Source organism: Strix aluco, chromosome 17 (assembly GCF_031877795.1).
Source record: "Strix aluco isolate bStrAlu1 chromosome 17, bStrAlu1.hap1, whole genome shotgun sequence".
NCBI classification, from domain to species: Eukaryota; Metazoa; Chordata; class Aves; order Strigiformes; family Strigidae; genus Strix; species Strix aluco.
Window position 1 is genome coordinate 1,799,008 of NC_133947.1, and position 12,011 is coordinate 1,811,018.

The 12,011-nt window shown below is 49.2% G+C and overlaps 1 protein-coding gene across 7 annotated transcripts in view; it reads right to left on the reverse strand.

Moving 5' to 3' along the window:
* The window catches only part of ZBTB46 (zinc finger and BTB domain containing 46), a 59,436-nt gene extending 54,158 nt beyond the window's left edge, over positions 1 to 5,278 (reverse strand). The window contains exons 1-2 of one of the 7 annotated variants that reach the window (XM_074843623.1): positions 4,827 to 5,278; positions 4,507 to 4,687 (exon numbers count right to left, since the gene is read on the reverse strand). The gene's annotated coding sequence lies outside the window, so the exon portion shown is untranslated. Of the gene's footprint in view, positions 1 to 4,506; positions 4,764 to 4,826 lie in introns of those variants that run through there. The other 6 variants (XM_074843622.1, XM_074843624.1, XR_012625590.1 and 3 more) reach the window with 6 other exon arrangements.
* Positions 5,279 to 12,011: the final 6,733 nt, after the last annotated feature.

Genomic DNA, 12,011 nt, shown 5'->3' on the forward strand with positions numbered 1-12,011 from the left:
GGAAGTCAATAAGCTAGTTTTATATTTAGCCACCACCTCATTCTCCACTACTATAGGGGCAGGACTTTTAGGAGTACTGTATCCCGACTACTTCGTTTATCAGTAAACTAGTCCGTTTGGGTATTTTAAGCACCTAATGGCTAATACAGACCATCAATTCTTCTGTTTCAGAGCACGATTTGAGCACTAGTCAGAAAGGTATTTCCTCCAATGGTATGTAAGTGCAAAAGGTGCAAATTTTGTTTAACCCCTTCATCAAAAGAGAGTGAGTAACTGCCTGAAATACCCACTCTTCCTGCAGAGCTGTGCTTCACAAGGTGAGAAATACCAGGAAGCAAACTCGCTTGGATGGAATAAGCAGTTTGTTCAACACAAGCCAAGGAAATAATTAGGAAAGATAACTTGGTATTTAAGTATACACAGGTATAAACATATTCCTTAATATGTATAGGTATAAACATATTCCTTAATAAACCCTTCTCACTTCTCTAAGTAGGGTTCTTAAGCAGCTAAATTCCTGGCGCACACTCTGACATTCTTGTTACTAAGTTTATTTTAATCCATGCACAAGCTAATAGCTGTGTTTGTAGAACATTTCTGATGCCTCCCTCCATTACAGGACACCCCAACTCAGTTTTACTACAAAGCGAACGCTAAGCAGCTTCCAACATTTGCAGAATGTTTTTCTTCCTGAGCGCGTACACAAGCCGAGTGAGTAACAGGACAAAAGGCATCATCACTGTATGGGCTGGAATAAAAGCCGCATCCCCAAAACGCAAGGCAAAAAGGTGAGTTTCAGCTCTAGCTTGGCATCTGCCCATTACATTTCAGCAAAGCTACTGTTCCTCTCCGCAGCTGGTTCCACACACTCGTACATCCTTACCTGCACGCAACAGAACACCGCAAAGTGGAACACATTTCCATCTAATTAGAATTACCGTCAAGGATCTCAGCCTGCCTGCAAAGCGCTCGGAAGCTATTCAAAACCAGCATTTCCAAGGCAGTCTGATGTTTCTTAAATACATGGGTATGAAAGAAAGTTACAGTAACTGCTCAGAAAATAACTGCACCACAGCTAACTTGGTAAGGGACAGAAAACCCCACCCACGAGCCTCTGAACTCCACCATATCTCATTGGAAATTCCGTGAGGACTTCACACTAGTTTGCATTTATGAAGAGTGTTTCTAGCACAACTATGATTTTTCAACAGTGTAACAGAAAATCTTTTGGAAGAGCTGAGTAAACCCCAGCACCGCTGTTTCACAGAAGGGGAAGACTGATCAAAAGCAGTTACGACGCCAGCACGTTCAGTCGATAGCTACAGGATGAGAACCGAATCCCAGGCAGCTATTCCTCCAAACTGGACATCCTTGTGCATCCAAACCACCCAGGCAGCACAAACCAGAAAACTACTGAACTGTTCAGGGAAGTCGAGGTCCTCTCCTCTCACATGTCAAGGGAAAGAAGTCCTACACCAAGCAATATACACTTTTATTTCTCCTCCTGCCTAAAGGACTAAAAATCTAGAGGGAATTGAGAAAAACCAACTACTGGAAGTTGTATTTAAAGGGGCTGTAACACAAACACATCACCTAGCGAAACAAAAAGTCCTCAAGAAGGAATAAAGTGAAGTTTTGAAGCAACAAATTTTAACACTGCCACCCTCACCGTCCTTGTACTTGACCAAAATACCATTAAAACGCTCACAGAGATCCTTAGTTAAGGAGTAGTATCGCAGTACTTCACACAGACCAAATACCTCCCTCTATCTCACAGACGTGGTAGGTCCTTGTACTCTCGCCTAACGTGACCCCTGCTATCTACAGACAACCCCACGGCACGCTTGCTTTCACTATTAATACATCTCGAGTTTCAAATATCACACACATAAAACACAGGTAAGCTACGCACTTAAAAAATATTCAGGCCAGTCATAAGCCAGAAGCAAAGTGTCAGAATTTTCTAGGGTAACGCTCGCAGCCAGGAATGGCTCCTGGGAATTATAACGGACATGTGGGATAACCATTACAACTGCAGGTAGCTCTTCAAAGACTTAAACTAAGCCTTCTCTTTGCCCTTTTGTTTGCCCATTAAACTAAGCACACAGGAGCAAGGAAAACCCCTGTGAACGCTTTTTACCAATTTAGGAGGAGTCTAGAGAGCGTTACAGAGTGCTCTGGAGCAGCCAGTAAAACCGGCAAGAACATGAAGGGAAAAATGTCCTGGGAAAGGTTGAGCTGTTTATGAAATAATTCTGCTCTGAAAGCAAGCAACAGCAGTTTGGATTGGGTGTTAGCCTGCTGCTGTGCTGCTGGGAAGACAGGAAACTTTGCTTAGAAACTTCAAAAACACATATCTGAAAAAAAAAAAAAAAAAAAAATCCACACAAGTGGATAGCAAAGACAAAAAGAATACGCTCAACCTCACAGCAACACAACTCGTTACCGGAGGAAAAGCAGTCGTATTAACAGCAAGTAACAGATCTTTCCCACACGAGGTATTTTTCCTTTTGACAGAGGACTGCTGGGGAGGGGGGGCTGCTAAACTGGTTTTCCTCTAAGCACTTCCAGTTATTAAAAAAAAAAAAAATCCTCTTGCAAAGAACATATCCACTGTTGTACAACTGTCCCAGAAAACAAAGACCACGGGGAAAAAGCGGCCCATTTTCTTCAGTCTCCAAGAACCCCGTGTACAGGTCATGTTTTCAAAGGCTCAATCCTACACACTCTAGAACGAAGCAGCATTTGAAGTATATGGATAAACATCTAATGTTAGAATACCCCATTTTTTGGTACCACACTAAAATTGACTCAGTTACACCAAATCTAACATACAGTCTATGAAAACAACTGTGAGAGAAGTTTAGCTGTGAGTGAGTTTCCCCCTCCTGGACAGGCTGCATCAAAAACAAAAGACTAGTTTTCTATTTCAGTTACAGTTATCCCACCAGCGTACCAGACCACATAATATTTTTAAGGAACGTATGTTTGGGAGCTCCCCTAAATACTGCTTTGTAGCTCTCCCTCCAGCCCACAGGGCAGGCTCCTCTACCCATTTCTTGTCAGTTCCCAAAAAGCACCTTAGAGCGATAATTCCTCACCACATGTTGAAAATATTGTGAGTAATAACACACTCCACCCTTTTTTTTCCATCACTGAGGATTTCAAAATATAAAACTTGATAAACAGTGAGAGAAGATAGGCGGAATTTAGAAGGGAAAAGTCAAATTTTATTTCCAATTAAAAGATGCTATAAAACCATAAAATGTTCAAGCAAGGTATTGATAAAAGTGCACAGCAAGCTGCTTCCTCAAAATTACATTTTTCTCACTCTTCTTGGATAACATAGGTTTTCCTCTTAATCCCCACAGAAAAAAAAAAAAAAACAAACTTCCTCTCTTTTTTGAGAAAATACATTTAATGCATTAGTAGCAGGGCTGCTCTACGTGCACAGAGAATCCACACTTGTAATAAATACTTGATCAAGTTCGAGAACTGAGACCTAGATCTATATTACAGTGACTAAATGCTAAAAATGATACCAGTGATGCAATTAAAATGCATGCAAGAACTTTGGTACAGGTGTCTACAATACCACTGTTTGCTAAACACATCTCCTAATTAGCATGGCTTTAAACAATGCTGATAATAATCCGGTCCTGTAAGGCTTGCCAAATGAATCATTGAGATTGCAAAATAAAAAGCATGAGGAATTCATTAAAGAGCTGTTAAACTCTCCTTTGTTTATCTTTCCCCTGTCAGGTGTAAAAATAAATAAATATCAATTTATATCTCCGGATTTCATCCAAACGCTCAGCTTCACAATAACGCGCCGGTGAAGAACCTCCTCAGGAGGTACCAACATTTCTTTTTTTTTCCTCCGTTTCAAAAGAGAAATCCTCCCACTATTACAGTCCTGAAAATCTGCTCCATTCTCTATTTGTCATCTGGGATTGAGTTATCAGACACTACTTGTATTACTTTGGGAACTGACATGTCTATTTACAGAGACACAAAGGCAATCCAGCAGCACAACCCCTTCTTTTCCCAGCACCTTTCCCAGCACCTCTCCTTCTCCCCTCAGCCAAATTTTACAAACACTTTCTTCTGGGGAGGGGGGAGGATACCTCACTAGTTTTCCAGCATGACAGAAAACATTTCCAGCCACTTTTGCACTTGTTACAGCCTTATGAAAAATCACCTATATCCCCCCCCCCCCCCCAAGGAACAGCATTATTTTTTCAAGGGTTTTTTCTGTTTGTTGGGGTTTATTTTTTTTTTTCCCTTAAAAAAAAAAAAAAAGAGGGTCACTTCCCCCATTTCAGCCTGCAATTAAAATGGAGGCAAGGCCAGGCGATCTATGTCTGGCTTTAGGGGGAGACAATAACCCAAAACAGGCCTGGCTTTTAAAAAAAAAAAAAAAAAAAAAAAAAAGAGGAGAGGGAGAAAGAGAAAGAGAGACAGGCAGAAAGAGAGAAATACAACATGCTTCACCAGTATTATTACCTCATCCCTTTTTCCAAGCAGTTTTGAACCACACTCCTGACAAACTCTTGGTCCAACTTGCACGGATGCTGGTTTTTAGGGGGCGGAAAGGGTTTTAATGCTGGAGCCGGGATTGAGGCTGGCTATTCGCAAGTGGAGCTGCTGTTAAAATGCCCCCTTGTCTCTTCTCCTCTCCCTTGAGCTGGGTGTTGACGCAGCAGAAATTACCAGCTGGAAAATTCCCCTTTTGGAGGTTACGGGGAGGGGGGGGGGGGGGGGGGCGGGCGGAGGAGCGAGGGGAGGGGAGGGCCGGGGGAGGGGGGTTAAACCCTGCCACTTACCAAGTTAAGCCATCCACCCACACCAAATAAGACATCGCGTCCCAAAGAAGGCACCGTGCCCCCTCCGCGGGCAGGGAGCGATCGGCCCCCGCTCCCCCCGCGACGGGCGGCGGGCTCTGCCCGCGGCGGAGGAGGGTGCCGGGGTGGGGGGTGATAATAACGATGATAATAAATGAGGCGGCGGTGCGGGAGCGGCAGGGGGGGGACGGACGGACTCCCCGCCGCCCCCCCCGGAGCGCTGCCCGCCTCACCTCGCCTCAGGGCGGCCGCAGGGATGGGGGCGGCCCGCCCCGCCACCGCCTCAGGGGGCGGGCGGCCATGGCGACCCCCCGCTCGCCTGAGGGGGCGGCGCGCTTACCTGGGCCCCATGGAGGAGAGCGGGGTCTCGGAGCGGCCGGAGCTCTGGCTCCGTCGGTCACTCCGTGCCTCTCCTCCCGGGCGGGGAGGGGAAGGGGAAGGGGGGAGGAGGGCGGAGGAGGGGGGGGGGGGGAGAAGCCGGCGGAGTGGGGGGGGGGGGGGGGGGGAAGCGGGAGGGGGGGGGGGGGGCGCCCGGGCGCGCTCCCGCCGCTCCCTCGGGCGCGCGGGGCGCGAGCCCGCGGCGGGCGGGGGGGCGGCGCCGCGCGGCGCGTGCCGGCGCTTTCCCCGCCCCTTCTTCCCCCTCCCCATTGGCGGCCGGTGATTGGGCGGCGGCGAGCACTGGCCTCCGTAAGCCCCGCCCCCTTGGCCCCGCCCATTCCCCCCCCCCTCGCGCCGGGGGAGCGGGGGCGCCGCCGGCGGCTTCTGCCACTGCCGGACACCGGAAGTGAGCGAGGGCGGGGGCGCGCGCCCGGGCTCGCCCGCGCGGGGCACGACGGGACGGCGCGGTGACAGCGCTGAGGCGGGCGGCTCTGCCCGCCCCCCCCCCCACCGCCCCCCGGTCCTGTCCGCACCGACCCCGGCCCCGGGCGGGGCTCCTCGGGCAGCTCCTCCGCCTACCCTCGCCGTAGCGGCAGGTGCGCCCGGTCCCCGAGGGAGGAGCGCGCCGCTGCGGCCGGCTGCTTCCCCTCTGGCCGGGGTGCAGCCCCTCAGGCCCGCCGCGGCCTCCCCCCCGGGAGCCACGCCCGGGGAGGGCGAGGAAGAGCCGGGATGAAGGACGGGGGGTTCGCTCATCACGGGAGTCGGTGCTCCCGGCGGGGCTGGGCCGCTGCCCGCGCCGTGCTGCAGCCTCCTCAGCACCTTGTAGGGAAAAAAAACCCAACACTTTTCCCCTCTCTTAAGAAATAAGCTGTATGTCACACAACCCTCTGGAAAAAAAAAAAAAAAAATAAAAGCTTTGCAGACTTCAGAGCCCCCCTGACTTGACTGGGCAGCGGGGCGCTGGCCCGGCTTAATGGCTGGCGAGCGTGGCTGGAGGTCTGGAGAATGAGGTTGTGCCGCTGCGAAATGGAGATCACAGTTACTCGTCGGCCATCAGATCCGGGGATGAAAAAACCTCTTGTTGCAACAAAGGGCAGGATTTTGCCCTTTCGACTGACGCGCTGAAGGATCTGACAGAAACTGCCCTATATTTCAAAGGACAGAGCTTAACAGGGCAGGATAGGTCTGGAGCGTGGAGGAAGTCAGCGCAGATCGTGCGATAGCCGTGGTGAGCAAGGGAATCTTTCTTGAAATCTCTGCGGTCGCTGGATTGTGAAAGCAGGAGTTGGTCCAGCAGATAAAATGTTTGCAAGCTGTTTGTCAACATTTGCGTGCTGTGATTGTGGCCAAAATTGGGGAAATACACGCACGAGTAACTGGGGTTGGCCACTTGTTTGCAGAGTTAACTGGTATAGGTGTGTAATCACGGTAATTGCCCAGCTAATTGCGTGCCTAAGGTTTAAAAATTTCCTCCGTGGTTTCCTTTCCTTCATCCTATGTGTTTTCTTCATCTCTGGCTTTCAAGTAGGCAGACCTTCTGTTGAAACCTCGGCGCTGACTTTTATGCCTACTCTTTATTCAGATCCATTTCTACAAGGTGCTTTTAATCTCTAGGACGTCCCCTCACTAAAAAGTGTATTTTCCACTTTTTAATCTGTAATTTAAATAAACAGATGTTCCGTCATGTGTTTTCCTCCCCCCCCATTTCCTCCTACATACCCTAAATACCTTTAATTTTGAAAAGACTATGAATAAACTTGATTAATGAAAATCAAATGTCTTTTAACTCCAGCATGTTTTTAATTACCTCTTTATTTTATATTGCGACAGAGTCCAAGCAGCACCTTCCTAGAAAGAGTTCCATTAAAATGCAAATGAAGACTTTGCAGAAGTTGTCTGTTAATGCAACGAAGGACACAATTTCTTAGACTTAAGCAACATAAAGTCATCGCCAGGCGGGGTTTCCCGCTGCCACCTGCTCTTTCTGCACACGCAATCCTGGGTGTTCGCCTCGTCGGACGCACCTTTCCCAGTCTCTGTCACCTGTGGGCGTAGAGCACTGGAACTAAACAGCCAAAATCCCTTTTCCACCCTAAATGCTCAAGCTGGTTTTCATGGGAAGCTATCCCCCTCTGCGCCTGCAGGTGTTAAATTCTTCTGTGCTTTAAGTCTTTCTTCTTTTTAGGCTTCACGCTGAAATGTGAAGGTTAGAGTGGCTGATTGAAGGTTATAGGGGCTGATTGAAAATGGAGCTATATCTTTATGCAAATATACCTATTTTGCATAAAATCTGTATTATACCTGGTTGCAGCTATAAGCTCTCCTGCCTTTCCTCGCTCCTCCGTATCACAGACCGAGCTCCCCCTGTTATCCCGGAGCTCCTCAGGTTCAGCACGTACATTCCCTTCCTCTCCTCCTACCCAGGGTTTCTTCCTCAGGTCTTTGTTGGAAGAAAGTATTTATTTATGTAGTATTTATCTGCGTGTCAGGCTGGGCTGACTCCCCCAGAGCAGCAGCAGCTGCAGCCTGGGCACTGCCCTGGGGAATGCTCTCCAAGAGGGGGAGGGTGGCGGCAGGCCGACTTTCCCAAAGCTGTTCCGCACAAAGGATTTCAGGAGACTTGAAAAGCTTTAATATTCTTTTGCCAATCACACCCCCTCCTCCTTTAATTAGAACTTTGTATCGTATTTGAGGTCAATACTGCAATTGCTCAGCCTGTCCTTAGGAGAGAGGTGGTTTCTCCTCATAAAGAAGGAAAGAACGTGCGTGGAAAAAAGAAGAGAATAGAAAAAAAGACAAGCTGGAGGAAAAATCGGGGTAGTTTGTGTGATTTTTGGTGTTCAAAGCGCCATAAACAAGATACGCAAAGGGGAGGTTAAGAGCGTAACGATGCACCTCTCCGGAGAAATGCCAGGGAGGAACGACCGCGTGTTTCCAGCCCGAGTCAACGTTCTTCGCAGCCACCACATCACAGATTTCATCACGGCAGAGACCGCCGGAGGTAATCGCACCTGCGAAAACAGGTAAAAGTCATATTCCTGTAGCACAAGAGCGCTTGGAATTGCCCCGACGGGTTCCCTTTGCTTTCTTTACGAAGAGCACGTGAGCGCTCGAACACACCCTCCGCTACCAAGCTGAAGCCCCACACCAGTGCTTAGTGGCCAATCATCGTCACTGGCTGCGCAAATTAAGCACACGTGGACTTGCGCGCCTGCCTTTGACTTCTGCTGCTGCTCAGCGTCCCTGCACCTCCGTGATTGCTCGCTGGACAATCTCAGAGACCTGACCGGAGGCGATAAGCCAGCCCTCGCGTGCCCCGTCCTCCCGCTGTCCCCTGTGCCGGGGAGCAGCGACAGAGGAAAGCTGCCTGTGTCGCTGCGTTGTCCCATTCGCAAAATCTTCAATAATGCTGAAGCATTCTCATTCCAGCTCCTCTCTCCAGCTCTGCTCTACCTTATATTCATCGCAGTTGTAGGAGATTTTACATTTGATAAGTTGAAATGATTTCTTGCAGGTCACAGAATCGCAGAATCATCTCAGTTGGAAAAGCCCTTGAAGATCCTCCAGTCCAACCATGAACCTCACCCTGACCGTTCCCAACTCCACCAGATCCCTCAGCGCTGGGTCAACCCGACTCTTCAACCCCTCCAGGGATGGGGACTCCCCCCCTGCCCTGGGCAGCCCATTCCAACGCCCAACAACCCCTTCTGCAAAGAAATCCTTCCTAAGAGCCAGTCTGACCCTGCCCTGGCGCAGCTTGAGGCCATTCCCTCTTGTCCTGCCGCTGGTTCCTTGGCTCAAGAGACTCACCCCCCCTCTCTGCACCCTCCTTTCAGGGAGTTGCAGAGGGCCATGAGGTCTCCCCTCAGCCTCCTCTTCTCCAGACTAAACACCCCCAGTTCCCTCAGCCGTTCCTCATAAGACCTGTGTCCTTGTCATGTGGTCAGTTTGGAAGCACATTGAGAAAACCCAAATGGCCTAGTTACTCTGTTTTTTTCCCCTCTAAAAGTTTTGTGCTCTGAAATAGAGGTGCAAAATATTCCTGAGTAACCTCTGATCTGTAAGCTCTGCTCGCAGTGATCCCCATTTTGTTTCCACATTCTGTACACAGCAGACATGGACCTCCATCACCAAAGCCTGTTCTTCCCTACCTACAGCAGGAAGAGAGCCATTCCGCAGGGCTCTGCTCCTACCCCTCACGGCAGCTCTGGATCCCTGAAAATCCTGGGGCCATCAACTTTGTCAACCGCATCAAGAGCCGCTCGCTGATGCTGGAGGAAAGGGTTAAAGGACCCACATTCCTGTCCCTATTGCTCCGACCAAAGGTCAGGAGCTTCTTTAGGTGAAGAAAGGGAGGGAGGTGGTGCACAGCCCTGACCAGGTCATTTGAGGAGTAAACCACATCTGAGGCGAGCTAATGAAGCAGTATTTGTCTCTCTCACAGGCACATACTCCCGGTCTGTGCCGGGCAAGTTAGAATTCCTTCTCTAGTGGGAGTGAAGATGTCGATTGTATTTTTTCCATGATGTGTATTGAGGCATTTGCTAGGTTGTGGGAGTAAACACTTGGGGGAATTCTCCATGAGCTAGCAAGGGCAAGTCACAAGCCTACTAAATATGGTGAATGAAGATTACAAAAAAACCCTGGAGAATAAAACTCCCTCTTTCCACCCCATCTCCCCACCACCACCACCCACGCATATTTTTTCTCATCATCGTGCACTGCTGTTTCACCGCTTGCCGGGTAAATCCGTTGCCATTTGTGTGACTAAACACATCGCGCTGCTTTAGCTTTTATTTTCTGTGCTGAAGGGCAGTGCTGGGTGGTCCTTCACATCTTCACCACTAACCGAGACACGCTGCACCATCCTGCTAGAGAAAGCAGAGACACCAAATATTCAACCAGGGGGAACAGCAGGAAATGCTCTCAGGTCTGTAAATACTTGAGGGGGTGAGAGATGATGTTCATGTACAAAGTATTTGACCAGCCGCATCCCACTGACCTCCTTTGGTGCTGCTCTTGAAAGAGATTGGCCGGAGTCAGAAACAGTTGATCTTTAATGCTCCAAAAATACATTCCGTTTCAAAGCCTCTCAAGTGGAGAAGCATCCAGGCTGCCAAATTCAGTCCCCACTCCCAACTCCTCGTGGCCTGGGTGAGCTCAGCTCCAGGGTGTTCGTTTAGGTTCACCCAAGGCTGTAGATGATGGGAAGGATGAAGGTGCCGGGGTGATGGCACGGGTGTGTATGGGGGGACAGCAGCAAGCTCTGTCCCCAGACCCTCTCCTGGCTGCTCCATCCCCACTGTCCCTGGCTTGCTGCCTGAGCTCTGTCTTGTCTGGTGCCTGCTCTCCTGCCTGGGGTGGCCCAGCAGCAGCCAAACTCTGGTTCTGCAGACCCCGTCGGGTACCTAGAGCCAACCCAGGGCCCCGTCGATTCCCACCCAGAAGCCGTAGATCATTTCAGTGCCCGTCCAAGCTCAAGCAGATCACTGTGCCTCGCCGACATCGCCCTCCTCCTGCAATAAGGGATCTCTGATTTCCTTTTTCTGAGCTTGGGCTCTTCCCAGCGTTGCTTTCTGCTGTATTTTACATTGTAGTGCTCTGGTACTTCATCCGTTTAAGAGGTTTCCTCCTTTCCCAGGTAGGGACCTGAAGCAGCTCACCGCTCTGCGTTTTGCATGGTGCTCTTTAACCAGATCTTCTCCTTTTGCAGCTCTTCGCTGACATTCGCCTCTGTACATCCGGGAAGAACCAGCGCCCGGGCCATGCCTTCTTCTGAGACCAACAGCACAGCGTTGGCACCTTTAGAATAAATTTTGATTCTTCCTTCTCCAGTATCTCCATCTTTCATGCCTGCAACCTTTCCTGGCTGTTACCCAGTCTGGCTCACACCACCCCCTTTAGAAACGGGTAAACCCATTTCTGGTTTTGGTAGGGCAAACCCGTTTCTCTTTTCAGCAGACACAAATAAGGACATTCCCGTGGTGCCAGCATCCTTCAAAGTCTGATCTGGCTCTTAGTTAAGCTTGAGCCTTTTTTGCTACAGTACTTCAAACTAGTCAACGTATAAGAGAGATTTAGATGAAATAGATCCTTCTGTTTGCAAAAGATTTTGTTTTCTTCAGAACTCAAAGAAATTGCAGGGCCGCATGCGAGTCCTTTGTTTCATGCAATCTGTATAAACAGTGCGTGTAACGGAGCTACGCTTGAAAAAGGCAGAAGCAACAGTGAAAATATATATAACTACTGAAGTCTGGGGAGTGTGGTTTGGGGTTTAGTCAGGCAATTGGTACTTTGCCTAACGATCAGGCCACATTCGAGGTTTAGCTAAGTTAAATACGCTAAATCGAGTTTTGCTCTTGTTTAGGCGGAGCTTGGGCACAGTCTGGCCCTTTTTGGGCGAATTAACCCCACCTCCATTCCTCCCTCAGCTCAGGAGGGATGGAGAGCTCATCTTCATTTTGCTCCTGCCATGATGTTTCTTTTTGGTTTTACCTCCAGTGTCGTGAATTTGCTCAGACAGCCCAAATTTTGGGGTCCCACGCGGCTGTGGTGGGGATAGCGGCAGATGTCTGTGATTGCTTCCCATTCTAAAATAAGAACAAGAAAAATTAGGAGGACCCTGGCGAAACATTCACAAAATGCTCTTAAATAAATAAGAAGCATTTTGCCCGATATTTGAATTTATATTGAATTGCTTGTCATGAGGAGTGATGAGGCTGTCAATAAATTAGTTTATATTAGAAGCTATTTAAAGGCAGTTAATAACATTTAGCATCACCGAGCCAC